Consider the following 9,581-nt stretch of genomic DNA (forward strand, 5'->3'; position numbering starts at 1 on the left):
TAGGGAAAGAAGGGGAAGAGGGAGACAAGGAGATATAAATATGGAGGGAGAGGGGGTGGGGAGAGAGAGAAGGAGAGAGGGAGGGAAATAGTAAAAAAATTAGAGGGTGGAGGGAGAGAGTGTGTATGGATCTAGCCTTTTACACCATGGGTCAATACCATGGCTTATCAATACCACATGCCCAAAAACCATCACTTAATTCAAAATCAAAATATTTTACAAATACTTTATTTTAATTTAATTTTATAACATTTTGAAATTGAATCTAAGAGAAAAAAATGTTAGAATTACTTTTGAGGTATATATAAACCCTCCATCCTCATAGATACTTACAATATTCCCATAGAGACGAAATGGAGGTTTTAATAAATTAAAAATTGAGAATACTTTTATATATATGCGTATGTGAAATTTATATAATACAAAAAATATTATAAACAACCATGATAGATGCACATTAACCGAGGATCCAAGGGAAATGAAAAAGAAAAGTGATTAACAATGATATATGAAACATAGTGCATGATTCTTTTAAATTTTTCATTATTGTATTTTATTTTACATGATTGATCCAAAATATAGGTTTAATATTTTACAACCAATTATCATTTTTTTAATCGAGATACTTTCTTAAATAAAATACAATGGGATCATATTTAAGAAAGTGAGTTATATGGAAGGGGGAATAGAGTGGGGGAGAGAGACATAGAGTTGGGAGAGATAGTGAGAGAGGGAAAGGAAGAGAGAGAGGAGGGGGAGAGAGGGAAGGAGAGAGATGCATTTGGGGGGGGGGGGGGGGGGGGAAGAGGAAGCGAAGAACAAATGATTTTTGAGATTGAGGTGGAGAGAAAGGGAGTGACAAGGGAGAGATGAAGATGGAATGAGGGAGAGAGGAGACGAGGGAAGAGAGAGACAATGCGGGGTTAAAGATAGGGAAAGAATGGGAAGAGGGAGACAAGGGGATATATATATGGAGGGAGAGGGGGAGGGGAGAGATAGAAGAAGAGAGGGAGGGACATAGTAAAACAATTAGAGGGTGAAGGGAGAGAGTGTGTATATTGGGGAAGAGACAGAGGGAGGTGGGAGAGAGAGAGATGAAGTTTGAAAGGGATGAAAGACATAAAGAGAGAAAGGTGGAGAGGGAGTGGAAAGGGAGAGATGGAGAGAGAAGAGCACGAGAGAGAGAGAGAGAGAGAGAGAGAGGTGGAGAGGGAGTCGAAAGGGAGAGATAGAGAGAGAAGAGCATAAGAGAGAGAGAGAGGGAGAGATGGAAAGAAAGTGTGTGTTTTGGGGGTGAGAAGAAGAGACAAGGGGAGATAGAGATATATATGGGGCAGGGGAGAGGGTAAAAGAGAGAGGAAAAGAGAGAGATGGAGGAAGAGAGATAGATATGGGGGGGGGGGAGAGAGAGGAAGAGGGATATATAGAAAGATAGATAGATAGATGGACATGGGGTGAGAGAGAGAGCATGTGACATGTGTTTAGGGGCCTGACATAGAGAGACTGTTATGCTTCTTATCCTGCAAAGCGAGACCCAGACATAGAAATAGCGAAGAAAATATACCGAGACACAAAATATGCGAAGAAAATATACCCAGAGCACAGAATAGCAAAGATTTTATTATCCAGAGAGAAATGTTCACAGGCCTCTTCGAGGGGGCAACCTCCAATAGAGCAGAGCTCGATTACAAAACAAGACACAATACTCCTCGCAGGGAGTCTCTATCCTTTATATATGACTCCTACATGCAATACCACGAGCCAATATCGTGGATTTTATTAATACCACCTATCTAATACTACCGCCTATTTACCATCTAACTAATACTTCCGCCCATTTGCAACTAACTGTGGTCCCATCACTAATTGCGGGTTAACCACTTACAATTATTAATATGGGCTTTATTGACTCTTGACTATGACGTGATCCCATGGCATAAATAAGGGGGTTAGGGTGGGACCCTAACATGCCCTCCCCCTTAAGACTAGCCTTGTCCTCAAGGCTGAAGCTGCGGAAACTGCTGAAGAATCGCGGCTGGTTCCCAAGTTGCATCTTCTGGCGAGGTGTCTTTCCATTTGACTAGGACCTCCTTAATCACGCGGCCACGCAGGTGCTTGTCTCGTGTGTCTAGAACTTGTTCAGGTTGAAGCCAGATTGATCCTTCTTCATCCAATTCAGGTAGACTGGTTTGAACTCGGCAATTGGTCCCAATCACTTTCTTGAGGCACGATACATGGAAAACTGGGTGGATTTTAGCTGTAGGTGGTAAAGCCAGCTTGTAAGCCACTTCTCCAATGCGCTGAAGTACTTGATATGGTCCGTAGAATTTTGGAGAGAGCTTTTGACAGCCCTTGTCTTTGAGTGATGTTTGCTTATATGGTTGCAGCTTCAAAAAGACCTGATCCCCTTCTTGAAATTGGCGCTCTGAGCGATGTTGGTCAGCCTGTTGCTTCATACGGTTCTGAGCTTGATGAAGATTCTCGCGCAAGTGGGCCAGCATGGTTGCACGGTGTTGTAAGAGTTGATCCACTGCTTGTACTTTGGAGCACCCCGTGAGATAAGAAGTAGGGGACGGCAGAATTTGTCCATAGACTGCTTCATAGGGAGTCATTTTGGTGGTGGCATGATAGTTGGTGTTATACCACCATTCCGCTAGAGGTAACCACTGTGCCCAAAGGTGTTGTTTTTCTGAAGTGAAACACCTAAGGTAAGTTTCTAGGCATTTGTTGACGGCTTCGGTTTGACCATCTGTTTGCGGATGATATGAAGTACTGAGTTTGAGTTGAGTGCCTTGTATTCTGAAGAGTTCCTGCCAAAAATTACTGGTGAAGATTGGGTCGCGGTCGGACACAATCGAAGTGGGCATGCCATGCAATTTGAAGATTTGATCCATGAAAGTTTGAGCAACCAAGGTAGGTGTGAATGGTTGTGGTAGAGCGCAGAAATGAGCATACTTTGATAGTCGGTCCACAACCACCATGATGACGGATTTGTTCCCAGATTTTGGAAGACCTGTAATGAAATCCATGGAGACCTCCATCCAAATTGACGCCGGAATGGGCAATGGTTGTAATGTACCTGGTGTGTTGACTGTTTCCCCCTTGTGGCGTTGACAGACGTCACATTCTGCTACAAAAGTAAGGATGTCCTGTTTCATGCCAGTCCAAAAAAATGATCTTCTGGTGCGGGCGTATGTCTTCTGAAAGCCCGAATGTCCTGCAATGGGAGAGGAGTGCAATTCTGCCAAAATGCGAGTTTTGAGGGTGGATGTTGGTGAGATGACCACTCTGTCCTTGTAGCGAAGAATATCATTCTGCCATGAGTAGCCCTTGCTGGAATTAGGATCTGCCTGTAATTGAGAGATGAGTTGAGAGAGCTCAGGATGTGACAACCATTCCCTGCGAGCGTCTTCAATCCAGTCTGGAATGGGGAGGGATATTGCAAGCAGAGTACTTTCCTCCTCAAATTGGCGTGACAAGGCATCTGCTACCCTGTTGTCTTTCCCTTTCTTGTAGATGATCTCATAATCATAACCCAGCATTTTGGCTAACCATCTATTTTGTTGGGGGGAAGAGAGGCGTTGCTCCAAAAAATATTTAAGACTGTGATGATCTGTGCAGATTTGGAAGCGTCGCCCCAACAAGTAAGGTCGCCAGGTCTCAACTGCATGTAAGATGGCCATCATTTCCTTCTCATAGGTGGATAGGCCCAAGTTCTTCCCACTTAGTTGTTGGCTAGTGAAGGCCAATGGTCGCCCTTCCTGCATTAAGACTGCTCCAATACCTGTTCCCGAAGCATCAGATTCAATGACAAATGTTTTTGTGAAGTCCGGTAGTGCTAAGACCGGAGTGGAACACATGGCGGTTTTGAGAGCGGTAAATGCCTGTTGTGCTTGTTCGTTCCAGAAGAAGGAATTTTTCTTGAGAAGTTGTGTCAGGGGCTTCGCTATGCGGCCATAGTTGCGGACAAATTTACGATAGTAGCCTGTGAGGCCCAAAAATCCTCTCAAGCTTTTCAAGGTCTTAGGTTGAGGCCATTCTTGCATTGCCTGGATCTTTTTGGGATCAACCTTGACACCTTCACGGCCCACAATGTGGCCTAAATACTCCACTTCTTCCATGCCAAATGCACACTTAGATATTTTGACAAATAGTTTATGCTTGCTGAGCAGTTGCAAGAGGATATCTACATGCTTAAGATGTGCCGCCCAATTGCCACTATAGATGAGGATGTCATCGAAGAAGACCAGGACAAATTTTCTGAGATATGGTCTGAGGAGGTGATTCATAAGGCTCTGAAAAGTAGAGGGGGCATTACAGAGACCAAATGGCATGACCAAGAACTCATAATGGCCTTCATGAGTTCTGAAAGCTGTCTTGGGGATGTCAACTTCCTTCATGCGAATTTGGTGGTAGCCTGAGCGAAGATCTAATTTGGTGAAGAACTGGGCCCCATTGAGTTCGTCCAGCAAATCGTCAACCACTGGAATGGGGAATTTATCTTTGACTGTTAACTTATTGAGGGCCCTGAAGTCGGGACACATCCGCCACTCCCCATCTTTCTTGAGGACCATGACGACTGGAGATGAGTAAGGACTAATACTAGGACGAATGACACCTGCTTCCAGCAATTCCTTGATGATTTTTTCTATTTCATTCTTTTGGGTGAACGGATGTCTGTACGGCCGCACATTTGGGGGTTGGGCCCCTGGGACCAATGTGATGCTATGGTCATGTTCCCCTCGCGAGGGTGGAAGTTCATGAGGTTTGTCGAATACCATCCGATGTTTATTCAAAATCTGTTGCATCTCTGGATGAATTGGTGAAGACATGGTATCTACCACCTGGATGGCATTAAATTGAGCTACTACTCCATGATGGCCCTTTTTTAACAATTTTTCCATACGATGTGAGCTTATGATCGAAGGGTCTCCCGCTTGTAGCCCACGGAGAGTATGTGTGTAGTCGTTCTGCTTAAAACTCATATATAACTCCTTGAAATCCATTGTGATTGGCCCAAGAGTGCGGAGCCATTCCGCACCTAGGACAATGTCGCAACCCCCCATGTGTATTGCAAACAGGTGGGTTTTCAAGTGATAATCCCCCATTTGAATTTTGACATTGTCACAGCGACCTGCACATTTCATTGTGCCTCCATCTGCAATCTGGACTTGAAAGTTAGAAACTGCTCGGACATAACAATGTGCTGCTTCAGCGATCTTTTGGTGGATGAAATTATGGGTGCTTCCACTATCAATCAAAACTATTAGTGGCCGATGTTTAAGATAACCCCTGATTTTGAGAGTTTGAGGTGAAGAAATTCCTGCCAGTGCATGTAGCGAAATCATTGGTTCATCAGATACCATCTCCTGTTGGTTATCTTCGTCGGTCTCCTCTGGTTCCTCAAGTGGTGGATCTTCCTCGGTTTGGCTGGAGTCAGTGGCATCTATTTGAAAAAACTTGTGCTCTTTGCATTTATGACCCGGGGAATATTTTTCATCACAGTAGTAACATAGTCCTTGCTTCCTTCTTTCGGCCATTTCTGCAGGTGTCACCTTTTGAATCTTGAGTGTTTGGGTCATATTGGGGGCTTGTAGGGAACGCCCTTTAGCGGGAAAGTTGGGGCGGCTGGATTGAGCTGCTAAGGATCGTTCCACTTTACGGGCTACCTGGCAAGCCTCGTTCCATGTGGGGGGGTGGTGGAGTAAAACCTGAGCTTTGATGGCTTCTTTAAGACCGCTGACAAAGCATTCCATGTAGAATTCATCTGTGAGACCCTTAGTGCGGAAAGCTAATGCTTCAAAAGCTGTAATATATTCATCCACTGAACCTGTCTGTCGGAGCTTAGTGAGACGACCCAAAAAAGAGTCTTCCTGTTCAAAGCGATTTCGAAGAGCTTTGGTAAATTGGCCCCAATTCTTAAATTGTCCATTGCAACGCTCATACCATTCCTTCCATTGCCAACGTTCACTGTCCAAGTACATGGTGCCCACCATAAGTTTAGTCCCCTCCTCTATGATATGATTCAAAAAAAAATACTGCTCCATTTGTGCTAGCCATGCGGACGTGTGAGATCCGTCAAATTTAGGCATATCCAACTTGGGAGGTCTCTGATTGGGTGGTGGATGGGTGTGCCAGAGGTGAGGAGAGTGGCTAGACTCCCCCTCATGGTATTCATGACCCTTATACGCCTCATCGTGTGCTGGCTCCTTGTCCTTGATCATGCCTTCGAATCCTCTAAGATGCTTTTCGAGGGTTGCCACCGTAGAGTGGAGGTTGTCCAGCTTTGCTTCTAGTTGGTCTATCCTTTCACTGGCCATTGCTTGAGCACGAGTTTCTACCATACACCCGTCTGATGAAAATTTGGGACCGCCGAAAAATTTTTACTTAAAATTGAATGGTACCACCTTGCTCAGCTCGTCGTCCTGATTCTGATGGGCTAGGTTACCAATAAGCGCCCTGGAAGATCTCAGACTTTTTTTTTTTTTTTTTTTTTTTTTGGAAAACTCCTAACGGAGTTTTACTCCTTTCTGATCAATACTGCAGTCACCAAATCCTCAAAATGTCAATGCCACCAAAAGTCCTGCGAAAATCATATGCAGGTACAGGAACCCTTCGCAACTACTCTGATCTGATGGATCTGAGATATCTGAATGATTGAACAACTGCCGCTCCTGACTGGAATAGATGATGTGTGATCCCCCAATAGAAAAGGGAACTATGGGCTTGGGGAGTGTCAGGTGCTACAGATCGCAATATACATAAGGGTCTGACAGTAGTACTCGGCCCAATGTTTCAGGGCTCTAACTAAGGAGGATCGTCCGTACCCTTAGCCGTACAACCCGACTACCCTATCGTACGGGCGAGTAATCTCTCCGAGTGCTGTTCTCGGTGTACTGTAGCAACAAGACGGCCGAAGGATTATCTAAGGTGAGGTTTCAAGGGAGCTAGGGGGCTTCCTATATACCCAGAGGGTACGTGGAAGACAGTCCGTGCGCGGTTCTGTCTAATGCGCTACTACTCGAAGGGGTACCCACAGGGGTTACAAGGGAGTCCAACAGACGTGACCACCTCTTGTATTTCCTGCGTGCATGCCTCCCCAAATCCGCAGGTTTATGCGCTTAACGACAGATCCCGTGGTTTAAAGACGCCGGAACACGTCTCTAGCCTAAAAAAAATTTGCTAAAATTTGGCGATCCCACCGAGCCCTGGAAAGTGCTCTGATACCACTTGTTATGCTTCTTATCCTGCAAAGCGAGACCCAGACATAGAAATGGCGAAGAAAATATACCGAGACACAAAATATGCGAAGAAAATATACCGAGAGCATAGAATAGCAAAGATTTTATTATCCAGAGAGAAATGTTCACAGGCCTCTTCGAGGGGGCAACCTCCAATAGAGCAGAGCTCGATTACAAAACAAGACACAATACTCCTCGCAGGGAGTCTCTATCCTTTATATATGACTCCTACATGCAATACCACGAGCCAATATCGTGGATTTTATTAATACCACCTATCTAATACTACCGCCTATTTACCATCTAACTAATACTTCCGCCCATTTGCAACTAACTGTGGTCCCATCACTAATTGCGGGTTAACCACTTACAATTATTAATATGGGCTTTATTGACTCTTGACTATGACGTGATCCCATGGCATAAATAAGGGGGTTAGGGTGGGACCCTAACAGAGACAAATAAAGAGAGATGGAGGGAGGTATAGATATAGATTGCAAGGGTATAGAGGGAGGGGAAGAGAGAGAAGGAGGGGGGGGGGGGATAGAAATAGAATGGCAGGTGGAGAGAGAGGCAATAATAAAGAGACACACAAAGACAAAGACAAACATAGAAGTTAGATCTAGAAAGGCATGAATATTTCGGATTTTGACTAAAATAGATGTATTGATTTCAATGTAGTTGATTTCTATTACTATTTGATCACATGCACTATAAGCATTGATTTCGGTGTAGAAGTCAATTTATAATCCTATTTAATACCTTACACTAGATGCATTTATTTCAGTTTCAATGTTGACTTATACTCCTATTTAATTGCTTGCACATGATGCATTGGTTTGACTGTAGATATTTTTTTCTAATCCTATTTAATTACTTGTACTAGATGCATTGATTTCAGTGTACATGTCGATTTCTAATCCTATTTAACACCTTACACTATATGCATTTATTTCATGGTAGACTTTGATTTGTACTCATATTTGATTGCTTGCATTAAATGCATTGGTTTCAGTGTAGATATTGATTGTTAATCCTGTTTGATTGCTTGCACTAGACACATTGATTTTAGTATAGATGTTGATTTCTAATCCTATTTGATTGTTTGCACTATATGCATTGATTTTAGTGTAGATGTTGATTTTTGTTTTGATGAAACTAGATGTATGATGTACATTAATCTCTAAGTAATTAGATTAATATTGTGCATTGATTGTAGTGTAAGCATATCTTTATATCCTCCATCTATATCTTTATCTCCCATTGTCTCTTCTTCTCCATCTCTCTATCTCACCCCCTAAAAATACACACTTTGTCTCCATATCTATCTATCTCTCTCTCCCTCGCTCCTTTTCCCCTCCCTCTCCCTCTCTTCCCCTTCTCTCTCTCTCTCTCTCTAACATTTATCTCTCTGTATCTATATCTTCTCCTCCCTCCCCATCTTTGCCTCTCTCTTGTTCCCTCTCTCACCCCCCATCTATATCTTATCTCCCTTGACTCTCCTTCTCAATCCCAAAAACATACACACTCTCTCTTAGTGTATGAACATAAAAATTATTCATGACGTGCATTGACTTATGTCTTACACTAATTCAACCATAAATACAATACTTGAATTTTCATCCTAAATAAAATGTTTGCTTACCCTAAATGTTTTCTTATTGAAACTATAAATTATTTATAATTTTCTATATTCTTATTATTATGATTTTCCATCATTCAAAATTTTAAATTAATATTGGAGAGCCATAGAGACAAACTATGTTGTTTACTGCAGTACCTCAAGTTAAATATTTGAATCGTCTATGATTCCAACTACTCTTTTCATATGATCGATATGAAAAAATTGAAAAACTAATAGGTGTGACAATAGGAAAAATATAACAAAATAGTCTTAGATTGGTCACAATGAAGATTATTTATAATTGACTATATTCATATTATTCACATTTTCTATCAATCAAAATTGTTACATTGACGCTTTGCACTCAAAATTTTTATTTCATCACTTTTCATCATTCAAGTTACTAAGAGTCTCTCCCATCTCAACAAAGTAGGGTAACAAAGAAAATTTTAAATGAAATTGACCAAATTAATCTAAGACATATTTACCATATTCAAATGCAGTCGTAATCTTTTACAGCTGAGAGTGATAATTGGTTTACCAAGATCGAGTTACTATTAAGGTGTGCCGTGTTCATATATGGTTTTGAAGTGTTGTTCTATAATTCATCATTAATCAGAGTTGTTCCATTTTGGTGTGTTGTTCAATTTGTCCTTTAGAGTGAAGGATTACCATTTGATTCCTGTAGGTCACAATTCGTGCATTTGATCTTGTAG

The sequence above is a fragment of the Pinus tabuliformis genome, chromosome 4_2 (genome assembly GCF_031772625.1).
Source record: "Pinus tabuliformis cultivar Carrire ecotype Pingquan chromosome 4_2, CPIR1, whole genome shotgun sequence".
Lineage (NCBI taxonomy): Eukaryota > Viridiplantae > Streptophyta > Pinopsida > Pinales > Pinaceae > Pinus > Pinus tabuliformis.